Below are 17,477 nucleotides of genomic sequence, written 5' to 3'. Positions count from 1 at the left end.
CAAGATATCTGGAATACTTTGGATCATCAACAACATGGTAGTCACTTTAATTTGTAAACATTGGATAACATCTTTTCAAGTTTATCATCCTCCATGAATAAGAAAGCAGAGAAAGGTCAAGTTACTTCTCTAAGATGAAATCACCAGCTATTAAAATATTCACCACTAAAATCAAAATTTCTTAACGTATTTTATTGCCTTGTTCCACAATCACTTTCTCAACTAAGAACTTGCTATTCTTCCATAATGCTTAAAGAAAACATCAAATATTCAGGTTTTAAAAAGAAGCCCAAGTCTTGTCTATAATAAATTTTATTTAATAATTCACAGAGAAATTGTATCTATCATTCAATCTATTCTGCACAACTGACCAGCAATTTCTGAAGTATGTGTATATTTTCTTAACTTTTGTTTTACTTTTAAAGCATAGACTAGAAAAACATGGGGAATTCATTTTATTTCAGGCAGCAATGCAAAAGTGGAACAGAGTCTTAGAAAACATAGTGTCCAAATTATAATAGGATATAAATCTAAAAATTAGTAATGCCTAAATATTTTCTTTTAGTTTCTAACAGGCATTTGTCCAGAGTTATTCTACACACAGCATTTAGAGAACAAACAGGGAGAATTTTTGATAACAGCTAAATGGTGTTTATTTTAAAAAATATACATGAGTAAATTCACTATAGTCCTGAATTTTAGATAAAGAGCTTCTTTGTTGACTTTTTTTTAAAAAAATCAATATTTTCTCCAGTCATTTTGAAATAGTATGATAGACTACATATCCCCCCAATAATAAAATAACCATAATTGCTATAATGAACATTAAAAGTCTGATAAGTAACTAATACTTTTTAAAATATATAATTAAGCTTGTGAAGACCAAAAATTAAGCTTCAGAGACCAAAAACTAAAAAGGAAGCAGAAACCTAGAATGAGAACAAATGTAAGATAGGTTACAGCTGACCAGGCAGCTATCCTGTGGCAGGGATCTTGTGATTGAGTTAGGGAAAAGTAGAAACAGAAAAATAAACCTAGAGGGAAAGAATGAAAGAACAGAAAGAAAAAAAGGAAGAAAGAATGAGAAAAGATATCAGGCAACGATATAGGGGTGTACCCTGAATCTGTAGAGAGTATGAAAGAGAATGGCTCGATGCCCACATTGCATCTCATGGTCAAGGTCTCAGCATACTGACTTTGCTAAGATGTGAACATCATAAGCAAAGAGAGTCATAAAAAAAACAGGGGCCAGGGCATTTTCAGGCAGGGTGAATAATATCATTATCCATGATATTGCATGCAGATTTTAAAGAAATCACAGATTAACCAAAGAAAAATGTTCAAAATAGGTTTAAAATCCCATCTCAAAAATCAAAATAGGTGTAATATGATACAATTCTTTAGAGGAAGAGGAACATAAAGAAGAAAAGAATTATTGGAAGAATAGATACACAGTGCTATTAGTGGTTTTATCTGGAATAGAACTGTGGGTAATGTTTATATCGTTTTTATTTGCATTAATTAAATTTTCACAAGGAAACTGCATTGTCTTAAAATTAAAAAAAAACAGTTAACATTAAAATACTTAATATGTTTTATCTTAAATTACTGTGGGAACCCCACAGTGATCAGGACCCCCATTACATTAGCACATTTCCCCAACAAAGCACTGTGGCTCTTCATTCAAAATGACAAACTGCTCTTTGACAACTTTTTTGATTTGAGGTAAGATGGACTCAATTAAAAATTTCAGAAGCGAAGGAAAATGATACACCCTAATCTCAATAAGTATACACAGTTATCTGTTCCTGACTCCCATATTAATCTTTCCAGAAATTGGCCTCATGACAAAATTAGCACCAGTGACTCAGAACAAGATGAGGTAGGAGTTTCCCCACCAGCTGTTTTAAGACCATATCCCCAAGTGTGATATGCCATTTCCCAAAGCTCACAAATGACAGTCATTAAGGATTTTCCTCAGATGCCCTAATAAGCACCTTTTATTTTCAGAATCAAAGCAAATCTACAATTACTGGGGAAGCATGGACTCAGGCTGATTAACATGAGAGTGCTAGGTAAAGAAATCTAGTCTTTCTCTGTTTCCTTCTGGGAGATGCAGCTGGTATGCATCTCCCCCACACCTCCCCTAGGATGCATGAACCCAGTCTGTTACCTAATCCTGCTTCTCTCTCACACTCACATAATGTTCTCAGGATTTACGTTTATGGAAGACTGACAAAATTACAGAGCGGCATCTACAGCAACATAGAGAACATTATTTCGCCAGATAAAGGAGATTATTTGCTACTGCCAAGATTACTCACTCAGAACACAGTTCATTGCTGTTTTCTTGGGTTTCACCCATGCTTAGAACATGAACAAACCTAGGAAATAGTAAGTCTAACAACCCGAAGAATCTCTAGATGCTACTATTCTTTTCATCTATGCTGTTTTTTATTGTTTTGTTTGGTTTTGTTTCCTCTTGAGACTTTTCTACATGAATCTATCCTGAGTCCTATTTTTGTCAGTATTTCAACCTTCCTATTGCCTTCCCAGAGGTTCCACACCAACAACTTAATTTTCCTGATGATGGCAGAATGATTTGGATTCTTGTGGATTTCGTTTCCTCATCTGAAGTACACAAGGAAATTCCATTTCCCAGCTTCCTTTGTAGTTAGGTTAAGGTCAAAAAGCCTATGAAACATGAATGGGCATTACACATATCTTTTCTTAATCTGATCCCTAAAATATCCAGAGACAACTTCACCTCCCTCTCTCTTCCCATGTTGTGTGCCTGAAAGTGAATGTTGAAATGGTGAATCCTCACTATGGCAGGAGCCTGGGTCCTGGGCACTCTACCAGGGGAAATCAGCTCAGGAGAGGCTGCCCACCTCCTTCAGAGTTAGACCGAGTGAGAAATAAAGTCTTAAGATTGATGAGTTAGACTAGCAAACTTTGGGGAGAGTGTGAGGTCGTTGCATCGCCCTAACACACCGAGTTTGAGTTTTCTCCTCTATAATATGGGCAATATTATAAACACTGAGGAGTCTTGTAAGAATTCAATGAGATGATACACCCAAAATGCATTCAAATGAGTGTATTAGCTTCAGGAAGGCAGCCATTCTTTGGGTTTGTTTGTTTGTTTGGTACAGGGATTGAATCTGGGGCACTCAACCACTGAGCCACCTCCCCAGTCCTTTTTATTTTTTATTTTGAGACAAGAGTCTTGTTAAGTTACTTAGGGCCTTGCTAAATTTCTGAGACTGGCTTTGAAATCACAATCCTCCTGTCTCAGCCTCCCCAGTCACTGGGGATTACAGTTATGCCCCAGTGGCCATTCTTTGGGTTTTATACTATCAACCTTGGCAAAATGATAGGGATTGACTCTTCCTCACAGATTCACATTCTCTTTTAGGTCTCCTCTAACCTCCATAATTGTCATTCTTTCATAAGTCATCCATTCCATTCCTTGTTTATTTTTTTCTTTGTTTGTTTTCTTTTTTTTTTCCTCAAGACATTTCTCTTTTAGATAACTTGTTCATAGAAACTATTACTTACAAAGAGTTAAAATTAATTTCAATAGTAATCTTACCCAGGAGGCATTTGCATCTTAATGAATGAAGCTTAGAGATTGAGGGGTCTCTGAGACACAAGATTGAAGTTATAATTTTGTAATTAAAAGTGAGAAACTTTTGGGTACAGGGTGATTATAACAATTATGTTGAGCACTGAATATGTACCAGACTCTAAACTAAACACTTTACATTTATTATTGCATTTCATGATCATAGAATGCCTATGAGATAGGTACAATTAAATTTTATAAGTAAAGAAACTGAATCTGAATGGGTTTATGTTTAGGGACCAAGGTCACATGGTATGTGAAAAAACTAGAAAGAGAAGGCTGCTCAGAATGACTCCTGAATTCCCTACCCCCTTTTTTTTTTTTTTTTCACTCTTCTTCCTTCTGGGATGTGGAGTCAGTCAGAGTGAGCATATTTATAAATGTTAATAATCCTTAACATTTTAAAATATTGCCCCTCAAATCTAATCAGGTCCAGGCCCTCAGCTCTGCTTTGTGATAAGGACTTCACTGGTACTCGACAAGTAGAATTTAGATTTTTTTTTTTCTGAGAGAATATGTTACCTCATCCATTTCTATCAAAGACACAAAACATTGTTCTTAACCAGAGGTGCCTAATGGCAAATTGTTTTAAAATGTAAATGATTATATGCCACTGTTGGGGAAATTTAATTAAAAGCAAAATATTCTCCTGACACATAAAATCTCTTTACAAAGGTAACACAGAAAAAATAAATTTGTTATTGAATAAGCATTAAACTGGAATATGATGGCCATCTCAGGCAATCCACTAGGATATTGGCAAGACAGAACAAACCATACCCTATTATACAGTCAAACAGAAGCAACTCACTATATGCGTGTAATCAGGATAAACGGTAACTAGTCCTCAAGTAATAGAACGTGATGTCATCCCTTATTTATTACACATAGTTGATCCTAAATTTATCTGGTAATTGAATTGACTATCTGTACTGATTTAGTAATATTATACAAAGGCAAAACCGACTTCTATCTTCACAATAGGAGGAACAAGGAGTTCATAGAAATTAGGCTCCTACAGATACTGGAGATATTGGCACTATCTTTCTTTATGCTTATATTTCAAAGAAATGACCCCCAGATCCTTCAAAAAGACATTCCAGGTTGTAAAATGGACAAAAGCCTTTTTTAGCTTTTAGAAGGATTTACATATATTTTCAAGACAGAAGAAAGAACTCACATATTTTCTCATGTAAATGCTCTGAGAAAGAGGGAAATCTCCTTGCTTATTTTCAATGTGGAGAGAAAAGCCTCTTATTTCTAGTTTGCATTTGTATCTCACCATTCACCAATGTAAATTGATTAATTTGTTCTGGGATGGAACCAAGGAATCTAAATTGTGCTGAAAGTAGCATCTGAGATCAGACCAGTCAAATAGTTCCATCACTGTCCTTGACAATTTCCCCCAAAATAGATGTGATCAGGCACATAGTGACCATATATTGATTAAATGAGGACATGCTTTATGGTAGGAATTGGAGGAATTTAAGTGACAGGGCAGTTTGATTCATTAAAATCATTCTGAGAACCATGGGAACCAGGACACCAGGGATTTGGGGGTTTGTTTGTTTGTTTGTTTGTTTGTAGGGATAGAATATCATGGATATTAGTTAAAATGTATTTGATTTTAAGAAATAACTATCCAACACAAACTAATAATTTGTAAAATATGGGAAACAAAATAGACATAGCAAAGTAGGGGGTACAACTCCCAGGATACTCTCTCCACTTGTCTATTTTATTCTCTTTTACTGCAAACAGGTATTTCCTGACATGGAGGCTGTATAACTCTCAGACATGTACAAGGTAAACCAAGGCCAAGGCCAGAACTTGGCTGATTCGAGATGTAAAGTTATAAAAGCCCCTTTTAGTTTCAGGCAATTTATTACTACATGAACAGTAAAAGAGTAAGCTGAAAGTGCCAAATCACCAAGGTTTTTGTTCCACCCATGAAAAAATCCACAACACTGAAAACAGGCCAGATGACTACAGTGGTAGTTGTGAGATAGTCCATTTCTGAGGAGATGACTGTTATGGTTTAGATATGAGGTGTCCCTCCAAAACTCATGTGTGAGATGATGCAAGAAAGTTTTGTGTTAAATTATTTGGGTTATAAGGGTTTTAACCTAATTACTGCATTAATCACCTGATGGGGTGGGTATATATTTCAGGGCGGGGTATATATTTTGTCCCCATTGCAAGAAAGGACCACTCTTCTGACTGGTGACATTTCCTGATCAGTTTTCCTTCCTCTACACCCTCTGCCATAATGTTCTGCTTTACCTCAGGCCCAGAGCAATGGAGTTGACCATCTATAGACTGAAACCACTGAGACCACTGAAACTAGAGCCCCCAAATAAACTTTTCCTCATCTAATTGTTCTTGTCAAGTCTTTTGGTCACAGTGGTGAAAAAACTGACTACAACATTGCCTCTAGACGGCAGCTCAGTATTTTTACATCCCATAGCTTTATTCCTAGGGACGCAAGGCAGGAAATCTCATACCTTATCAGAATCAGGGAAGATATGAAGAACTGTCTCATGGCAGCCCTCCTGAGAACGAAAGGGAGAAGTGATGCCTCTGAAGCTGCTTATAGGCTTCTCATCTCTCCTGCTCTGGGAGGATTAAAAGACATTTGCCAAGAAACTGGGAATAGCTGGACTATCTAGCATTTGCTATGTGGTCTGTGCAAACATGCAAAGTCATCAGTGCACCAGGTTGGTGAAGTCACTACCCTCTGATAGTGACTAACAATTCCTATTTTAATAAAATCTTATTTACTGGAGAAAAAGTGATTTAGAAATGTATTTTTTTAAACCTATGTTGAAAACAAAAAAAAAAAAAAAAAAAAAAAAAAACCAGAAAAGAGATTCAGCAATCTAGTTTAAATTAGTTATGTACATTTCATTTATATCATTCAAGAATCTCTCACTCTAGGTATATTTTATGATGCTTTAAAGGGAACTTGTTGGGGACGGAGGCATATATATCCACAAAACCTGAAAAGAGGTGACCAAATTCAGTCCTGTGTCCTGTGACTCCTAACCAATTCTACCTTCAATATATACAAGAACTCCTAAGACATATGTTGAATAGAAATAAAATTCAAGTATCCTTAAAAAGGAATTAATAATTTTAAAGAGAGCCATGAACTTTCCCTCTTCTTTCTTGCTTCCCCAGCTCATGAGCCACGTCAGGGGAGATCCATGAGAATGATTATAAAGATGGTATGTGAACAATCAGCAGATCTCCAGCTGAATAATAATTGAGTTTCTGAATTTCAGTTGTGGGGTAAGTTTAGCCTTTTGGAGTTTGGAGGTCAAAGAGACTAGATGCTGACTTTGCTCTAGAGGAGTCCGAAGCCAGAGGCCTGAATGAAGAGGATTGTGGTAGAGGAAGCATGGACTTCTACTGCAAAAGGTCCAGTGTAATTGGAGAGGACTCTTCTGGAGAGGGCTGCTTGTTATGGCAAAGAGGCCAGGAAAATACTCCTGGAAATCAGAAGCAAGGATTTCTTAAGAGGTTGGCAGGAGAGAACATCACTTACAAAACACAATCTGGCAAATTTCACAAGAGGATTCTGAAGAGACTGAATGCATTCTAGTAGAGACAGACTTCTATATTCCAAGGACAGAGAGTAATAGTATCAAGAACCAATGATACAGTAGTTTGGAAGCCTTATGAATCACAACCTATGGTGTGAAATACACATTTGCATGGCAATATGGTTCTCTATCTGTCTCTATCTCTATCTCTGAATCAAAAGTTCACAGTATAATGGTTAGCCTTCTTGCATGAGATATACTCTAAAATTTTCTAGTTAGTCTGTGCTGTGCAAAGTTAGGCTAACCTATTCATTTTAAAAAGTATCCATAATCAATTAAATTCAAAGTAAAAGGTATAAATCAGTCTTGACCCTTCAGATTCCTGGGAGTCAGAAGGATCAAAACAAGTGGAAAGGGAGTTCAGTAAGAAGAGCAATAAAGTAGATCTTTACCTACTGTTGATCTGCAGATTTGGATTCAGGCTCTGAACTGGACAACAGATTGACATTGTGATTTTACACTTGACTGAAATTCTGTCTGCTCTACCACCCCAACACACTTGGAAAAGCTATGACATCTGCCGTACATATTATACAGGGATGTGCAAGAGATAGTATTTGGAAAAATGAAATAAATTTTTTTCCTCTTTTTTATCCCTTTGAACTCAGCCCATACAATAAATTAGCTTCATAATAATAGTTAGCCTTTACAAAGACCTTAACTCTTTGCCAGTTGTTTGCAAAGCCATCACCTAGGGACAGGGAGGGGGTTGTTGGTTTTTGTTTTGTTTTGTTTTGTTTTGTTTTTAGTCACTGAGTACTCATTAAGAAAAGTGAAATACTTGCAGCTGGAGTGCTTTAGTTTTCTGGTTTCCCCACCCTTGAAGCACAATGCATGTCAACTGTAGGAGATATTTGTTATAGACAAGACACACAGGACCAAAGCAAAGAGGAAAAAGAACACAAATGCAATGGGGTTGACGGTTTGGGGTTATATTTTTGGGTTTTGGGGTTTTTTTTGTTGTTGTTTATTTGTTTTGGGGGGAGGTTTGAAGGTAGACAGGGTAGAATCAATAAGGAAAAGTTTGAGGAGCAGCTCCTGCATATTAAGGCAGAACATTACACTGTACAAATACTGTTGGGGTTTTTGTGTAAGAACTAGTAATGGACCCTGTTTTAGTCAGCTGTTTCACCCCTGTGACTAAAGGATCTGACTAGAACAATTGTAGAGGGAAAGTTTATTTGAGGGCTCATAGTTTCAGAGGTCTCAGTCCTTAGTAGTTCAGTACCATTCCTCCGGGCTCTAGGAGAGGCTGAACATCATGGCAGAAGAGTGTTGCAGAGGGAAGCAGCTCACATGGTGATCAGAAAGCAGAGAGAGAGAGAGAGAGAGAGAGAGAGAGAGAGAGAGAGAGACTCCACTGGCCAGATACGAATATATACCAAAGCCACGCCCAATTCTACCTCCTCCAGCCACACTCTACCACTTCAGTTACCACTCAGTTAACCCCTGTTAGGGGATTAAAAGACTGATTGAGTTCAGACTTACAACCCAATCGTTTCTCCTCTGAACCCTCCTGCATTGTCTCACACATGAGCTTTTGGAGGACACCTCACATCCAAACCATAACAGACCCGCACGCCATTGGTGTTTACTTGTGGTTTCAGGAAGAAGTCAAGAAAGCTTCACCAGCTGAGATGAGGTACAGATGAGACTTGAATCCTAATTCTCAAGTTCCTACAACTATTTTAGTTTGCAGATACTACTGGGTGTCTTCTTCAGAGTTCCGTATCTGGCACTTAACATATCAAAGAATAAAGAATAAATCAGTTTTATCAGATTAAGCAGAGATACAGGAATGGATAAAGAATTAACTGAGGAGGAGCCATGACCTTGGTGGGAGTAAATGACATATGTTACAGTAATTCCTCTCCTTGTGACAATAAGAAGGGAATGCTATAGGGAAAATTGTTGCCTACCACAATGCTCGACGATATAAGGACACGAGTCAACATGAATAGAGAACACTGACAACAAACAAATTAAAATAAGCATTCGAATTCTGGGAAGAAAAGGCACCTACATTATACAGTTATGAAACTTATAAACTTGACAATCTCATTACTTAAAACTGTATAACATAACTTTATTTAATAACCTAAAGAATTCTGGAGAGCTTTATTTGTAACATTCATTTACTCTGCCGCAGAAATTACCAGGGAGTTTAGCTGCATAAATTACAGTAACAGGCAAACTGTACATAGTAAGAAAGTCACAGCTTCACTGTTTGTCCAGATCTACTTAAGAAATTAGGGCCAGGAGCCTTTTCTCAAGAGATCTTCTGGCTCCCATATATATATATATAGCTTAATTGTTCAGGTCATTATGACCCAGAAATAAGACTCTTCACACAGAGACATAAAACATTTTGGCAATTGACTTCACCTTTTGTAAGAAAAAATTTAAAAATTCAAAACACTTCCATTTTGTAGTTCTATGCCATCACAAAAGAACGTTAAAATGAGACATAGCAAGTAATCTCTTCAAAATATATCTAAAACATTCCATAAATGTTAATACAAAGGTAACAAATGGGTGTGAATAACAGAACCTGGTACACTGAATCTAAACTCCTAGACTCACGCTGAAGCTCCAAAGCAATTCTCTACATTTTTTTAGTGAAAGAAAATGTTGTAGAAAAGGTTATGATGATGCCTTCAAAATTGCCATTTCCCAGGTGACTGTACTTTATTTAAGGCTACTTTTAACTGTTACAGAACTTCAGCCTTTGCTAAGATATAGGCTGAGTCAATGTCCACAACATGTAACAGTCATCTCAAAAACTTTCAAATGTTAATTTGTCCAACAAAAATCCCAACAAAGAAGCTGTGGTTTTATGGCAGTGGGCAGACAAAAGGAAAAAAGAAGAAAAGTCTTTCATGAGTTTTGTGCTGCTGGGAAGGGGATACCCTTTCCATGTCATTTCCTCTTTAGCAGAGCATCTCCTCACCCTTCCTTGACAGAGAGAAGGTACAAACAAATTATCTTCAAAATTGTTTCCAATAAACTAAATTAGGGCAACTAAACTTCCCCTATAACCTAAGTAGCTTTCAGATATTTTATATAAAAGAATAAACAGTAAAAATGCATTATGCTTCCATTAACCATGCAGCTTACTTTAAATGATTTTATATACTATTCTTTTAATTATTAATTAATTTGAATAAGTTTTAGGAAAATAATTACTGCTCAGAGTGTCTTGAGATTGTATCAGCATTGTGTTTATTAGTATTCATTGTTTTTCATGATTACTTCTTTGTAAGGATGCCTGGGAAATATGAAGTATAAAGAAGAAAACATTATCTTTTGAAAATAATAACAACAATAAGCCAAATTGAAAAATTCTAGAAGTAAAAGAACTTTAGAGATTATATAGTTCAATTGTCTTATTTCACAAATGAAGAAACTGAGGTTCAAAGAAATGTAAATTAATTAGCTTACCCATTTATCTGAAAAACACATATCAAGTTCAATGGTTTGTTATTCCCACGTTGTCATTCTTTAAGAAAAGATCCTTTTTGAAGCATTTTTTTTCCCTTTAGTCATTTAACTTACCTTGTGAAGAATAGACTTTACTGTATTTTACACTGATGTCTTTGTTGAGTACATTGTGGCAGATAACTACCTTTTAAAGTTCATTTGGGAGCTAGCCTGCTACCCAATTTAAGATCAAGCATTATTTTATTAATTGTTGCTTGCCATATATGACCTTCTATTTTGTTTCTCCAAATTAATATTAAAAATTCATGAAAGTTTTTTGTAAACAGCTTATTACCTATAAAAGGTATAGCCTTTTAAGATATACTTGAGTATAAAATATGCATAACCACTTTATAGATTATTCATAAGTTCCCAGAACGTTTAGCACACTAGATGTGTTATAAAACCAATTGAATTTTGATCTCAAGTTTTGCTTCAAATGTATTATTTTAATTGTGTGAGAATTTTCTTAAAACATTCATTTCTGAATGGTGATTTGCATATATGTGTGTCTATGTATTCCTCTATTAGTTATCTAAGTTAGATCAGTTAAGATGACCTTATATCAAAGGTTAAAAATAAATGCATTTGTAACCAACAGAACAATCCAATTAGTTCAGTGATTCAGGTCAGTGATGGTAAATATGTCAGGATGGGTTAGATCAGAGTATAAAGCAAGTACAGTGAAACATTTCTGTACATGAATTCAGATTTATCCACTGGACACTTTTTCATCAATAAAAGAAGGATGTGAACTGTGGCATACATGACCTAGATAAAAAGATCAAGATGTGTTTCTGGTTCCTTGGTGACTGGTCAAAATATGAATGAATGGATTTTTTTAAATTACTAAAAATAGAAAAGCAAATATGAATTTGAAAGCTGCTAATTAGAACTTGTTCAAAATCTTCAAGACAAACCACACAGTGAGGTTTTGAAATGATGGATTTCTTCATTCATTCAAAAAATATTTATTGAATATAAATAGTTATACCAGCTACTCTTTATATCTGGCTTGCTTTTTGATACTGATGATACAGAAATGGAACAACATTCTCTGTCTTCGTGGACTTCATGTTTGATTACAAGGAGAGAGATAGAGGTTTTATGTTGGTTGGTTTTAAGCCTTGAGGAGAATAAAAGGAAAGTAATAAAGAGAAATTGGGACTGGGTGAGGGTGCTATTTTAGATAAGAATATCTACAGAGGGTCTCTCATTCTAAAGCATTTTGGAGGTGTGAACCATACAGACATCTGGAGAAAATCATTCTAGGTAGAGGGAATTACACATACAAAGTCCCTGAAGGGAAATGAGTTTGGCCAATTGGAACAGCATCAAGAGGCCTGCAAGTCAGAGCAGGGTACACACAGGACAGAGTGGTATGGATCAGGTCAGGGAAATACTTGGCCAGTTATGGATGGCCTGATAGAGCACTCTAAGGGCTTTGGATTTCACTCCGACTGAGCAGGGAGGCTTTAGGGAGGTTTTGTTTGGTTTGGTTTTTGGTTTCTTTCTGTTTTTTTTTTTTTTTTTTTTTTGGGGTGGGGGGGCTTACCAGGGATTGAACTCAGGGTCACTCAACCACTGAGTCATATTCCCAGCTCTGTTTTGTATTTTATTGAGAGACAGGGTCTCACTGAGTTGCTTAGCACCTCACCATTGCTAACGCTGGCTTTGAACTTGAGATCCTCTTGTCTTAGCCTCCCAGGTCGCTGGGATTATAGGCATGCACCACCATGAGTAAGAATATGATGCAAACATGAATTATCTTTTAAGATAAATACCTGACTTCTGTGTGGAAAATAGTCTGAGAGACCAGAATGAAACCAAGAGACCAGTTAGAAGTATAACCCTGGCAAGAGATGGTGATGCTGGGTCAAGATCACAATGGTGGTGGCTGTGAGAAGTGGCAAAACATTGACGAACGAAGAACATAGAGAAAGTAAGTCTGGCTTTCGGTAGTATATGGAGAAGAAATGGTCAATACTAGAGAGACAAGACAGGATCAAGCTTCTAGCAAAACCAATAAGTACAAGATCAAAGCCAGAGCACAAGCCTGAAGTGAGAGCTGTAATTTACATTGAAGCTTTGATCCTAGAGGCTGGATTTGGTGAAGCAGAATGAATCAGTTCAAAGTGAGGGAAGACTCAGCTACAGTCCTGCAATTGGAACCAGAATGGTATAAAACATGATGTGACTAGGTAAACATCCGCAGCTTACGTCAAACACATTTGACCTGCTATTTGTTGGCACCTGATGAACACAAGTAGTGAGCTACGTAGAAAATGATGCTCTGAGCATCTCAAGTCTGGGATAAAGTTTTGATCCAAAGGCAATCAGACTGGAGTGTTAGAGGTTAAGTATACACAGACATTGCATTTCTTGGTGCTTCTGTGATTGACTCAAGAGTTAGGTGGGCCTGGGCCTACATGGAGCTATGTAGAAAAATAGAAGGGTATAAAACATAATAGAGTTGAAATAGAAAAATGTTGGTTAAGTTAAAGTGGTGGAGTTAAAAGAAACTCAATTCTGAAAGATGAAAGGAGTAGTAGAGTTCAAAGGGAGAAAGTGTAAATTCCCAGAGGCCTCCTACTTTTATTCTTTCATGCAAAACTGCAGTCTTTCCCACCTGTCTGGCTGCAGTACGAACTTTTTGTCGTGTGCCTGTCCACCATGCCTCTTATGCATTGGTTAGACCTCTTCTTTACCATGCTCAGAACAGGAGTTAACTTTCTAAACTCGCTAAATGAATCTCAAGATACTCTTTCAAAAACTGTGTGTGTAATCTAGCAATAATTTAAAAGCTTCTCCCTTTCGATGTATATCGGTCTTTGCCTTGGAGGGTATTAAATTTCATTAAAACTGGTCACATCAAAAAGTATGACTTATCTCAAATAATTAAAGAAATATTCAGAATATCTTAAGCATGTCTTCCATCTACAGATACCAATACTGCACACATTTTGCAATTGCTGCTCATCCCAGCACCCTGCCACCCCAGGTGAGGATTAGGATGAGGCACTAGCCCTACCCACAAAATTTAAAGGGGTGTCAAGTGTTTCAGTAATCAAGGTAAATAATACATTTTTTAAAAATCTAAATAATACCAAAATTGCATTGAGAAAATATCAAATTGATGAGTCAAAAAATCAAAATTTTAAATAATGACAGAATACCTCAGTACTTTAATCCTTTTTTTGCTTCCTCTGAAAAAGAAAAATAGTTAACCTCAGAAAAGGGAATGTGAGGCTGGGTTATGGCTCAGTGATAATGCGCTCACCTAGCACGTGTGAGGCACTGGGTTCAAGCTTCAGGGTCGTATAAAAATAAATAAATAAAATAGAGACATCGTGTCCCTCTACAACTAAAAATATTTTAATAAGAAGAGATGGTAATTTAAATTGTGTGTATACAAAAACATTCCCCAGCCAATTGAAATGTGGGATTTAGCTTGATTACTTTTTATATAAATGTTAGTGTTAACTGCTTAATTTTACTTCCATTGAAGTGATCAAATCAGTTGTTAATTAATAAGTCAGTGAATGCCTGCTAATTTTAATTTCATTTATTTCTCATCTGTACTTATCTTTTGCTTATCACTTATCTAGACAAAACACATTGTGAATACATTTATGGGACAGGTTTTGTCTCCCAGTTTCCATAAATTTGTTTCTCAAGATGCATTGCATAGAGAACTATAGACAGAATTTTAATGCTGTATGAAATTTAAACTATGAAATTTTTGCATCAATGAAAATAACATATAACCAACTATTAGACATTCACCACTTCTCAATATCTATATCTACCTGAACCCAACCTTGATCCACAAACTAACCCCAATTCCAGCTTTTTGAAGAAAGTTAGATACAAAGTATATTAGCTTTCCTGAATATTTGCTGGGACATGTGATGGGCCACTTTGCACAATACATAACATGTCAAAATCGTGAGGCTTGCCCAGGACTCGTTGCCCTTCTTCCAACCCCAGTCCCCAGAACACATCTCTCCTTTGATGCTTTCTGCTAATAAAGCTCGGCTCAGTTCCCCTCCACTCCCGCCTTCTTCCAAAAGAAAGCTCAGCTCCAGCACCTCACCTACTGTGTAGCTGACTAAGTATAAAATGTGTTTCTAACAAAACAGATCAGTTTTCTAAGAGGAATTTTCATGTCTTCTACTAAAAAAAATTAATGTTTCAATGTATTGTTATCTATTAAAAAAAAAAAAAAAAAAAAAAACCTACTTCCAGTATCCCTTATAGAGAGTGCTCCTCTTCTCCAGAAGCTAACATTGAATGGTGTTTTCCTGCCATTCCTTGACCCACCACACTCTTCTCTTTTGCCTTTTAGTGCATCTGTATTTGCGTTGAGAGAATGTCACCTACCCGTCATGTCAGTACTGAAGAATTTCCCCTCTCTACACTTGGACACATCTTCTAATTTAGTCAAAATCTTCCTTTTGCCACATTCCCTCCACAGTGTCAGTTTACAAAGAAACTTCACAGGGATCCAAGAAAGAAAGCTGTCTCAGCAGCCAGAGACCTTTGCTATGCTTCCTCTTCTCTCAGAGTACAGGTTCATCCCTGGGTAAACATAATGCCTGTTTCAGTAAACTACTCCACAGGTTCTGTATCCTAAAAGGGAAGTTTTTATTAATATTATTTTTGTGCATAGAACTAAAATTGCTCACCACTCCAACCCATCTCTTGTTTTCCAACATTCATTTCTGAACTATCAAGTCAGTTCTCTTTATGGATGCCCCAACTCCTAAGATTCCCACTCTTTTTCAACCCTGATCTTTTCTATTTTGTGTACTCCCAGGAACTCCTTTATATGTTATCTCTGAATCTACTCACAAATTCAACTTCACCCCATAGGTGCTGAAATGTCAAAGCCAGGGTGGTGGACAACTGCTCTATTTGGTCTAACAATTAGTCAGTTATGCTAACTGGAAGACAGACTACTGACATTGTCTTGGAAAGATTCCCTGGATCCTCTGGACAACATCTTGCCAGAAGAGGATCATCAGGTCCCTTCCATTCCCTGCAACTCTGTGTATGATTAGGCTCAAGGAGCTTAATACTGGCATCAGTGTAAGCTCTGTCAGCTGAATTGTCACCTTCAATACCAACACCACATTCTCACTCTTCAATGTTTATTTCTTCCAGAGTGTTGTCTCTTCCATTTCCTCTACCCAAATTTATTTTTCTGCCAAGGAGAAACTGCCAAACCTTCTGATCTTGTCTGGATCCTGAAGTTATCTCCATGGTAAATATCTCCTGCAACAACCAGCACAGAATACATGATTTATCATAGTGCACTGCACAGAACCTCTATGCAAAAGGCTCTCAAATCTTGACATGTATGCTAACCTTCTTCGAATAATGGGTGTTCACAAACTTGACTTGCAAGTTCCAACATTTATCTGCATTATTGAGTAACTTTTGACTGATGTCACATTCTGCTAAACAAAGTAAGACATTTGTGGTATTGGAAAGTATTTATAATTCTTAGTGCCAGACTCTACCAACTTTCTATTAATCTCTGTTGCATCTACACCTTACAGACTTCATACTCCATGAATATTTCAATACTGTGTTCAAACCATAATTCCAAATCTTCCTCTCAACTTCCTCGCATTGTACTTCTTCAGGGCTACCCAAGTTTCTAATTAGCAGATAGAATGGACTCACAGCCAAGAGTCCAAATCTTGGTCCTAATAGAATTTTCAATAGTAGTCCTGTTACAGTTAATAAAGTTGATTGGATCCCTTAATTAGTTCAGCCACTTATGCAATACACTTCTTTTTTCTCATTTGACACATTCCAATTTCTAAGAAATAATGTCAAGCTTAGTTTCAATACAAATTTATAGATGAATACTTTATGAAGGAGTGTCATTGCTCTATTTGGACAAAGTCACAAAATACTGGGCATGTGTGACACTGCAGACAAAATATTAAGTATCCAACCATATGTCACTTCAAGGGCATTTCCACAGCATCCTTCTGACTTTCAGTTTCTTTACCAAAGACCAGGAATGCTCCTAGAAGATGAATCTCCACTCCCCGCACCATTAGCCAGGGTGAGCAGGCACTAGAGGCTCTATTAAGAGTGACAATTTAATCTGATAGACATCTAGATGCCCTTTGTAGATAAAGAATCTCAGAAAATTCTCCAAGGTCCAGGTGTCAGATATACATCTTCACAGTTTATCTATTTCTGCCCAAAACCAAATTAGAGCTAACTCTTCAGTTTTAGAGACTATCTAATCACATCAAGCATGTTAAGAACTTTTCTTTTAGCTCTTCTCAACTTTTATGGGGTCATGTCATTTTTCTCATTTCCTTCCTTAGCTTCAGTCACTACCTCTCTTTTCCTAACCTTAATCTTTTCCACATGTAGATGCTGAGTAGGCCGCCTGCTACATATATCTGGCATCATTGAACTACAGAAACACATTTGGAATTGTGAGTGGAATAGAATAGAGTAGATTTAGAAGCTTAAGCCCTGAGGCATTCCACGTTTGGGAGGTAAGGGAGAACCAATAAAAAGGATACAGAAAGGAGCAATTATTAAGGAGAAACCAGGAACTTGTGAAAGCCAACGGGAGAAAATGTTCAAAGGTAAGGAAGCTGTCAACTGTGCTCTATAATAATAACATCAAAGGCAAAATGGGTTGAGAATGAGAATTAGCCTGTAATTTGAAAAGAAAGATAAGATGTCAGCAGTTACCTTGACAAGAACAAGTTCAGTGGAGAGGGGCAAAG

This window comes from Sciurus carolinensis, chromosome 4, assembly GCF_902686445.1.
Source record: "Sciurus carolinensis chromosome 4, mSciCar1.2, whole genome shotgun sequence".
Taxonomy (NCBI): domain Eukaryota; kingdom Metazoa; phylum Chordata; class Mammalia; order Rodentia; family Sciuridae; genus Sciurus; species Sciurus carolinensis.
Note: the sequence above shows the minus strand (reverse complement) of the source record.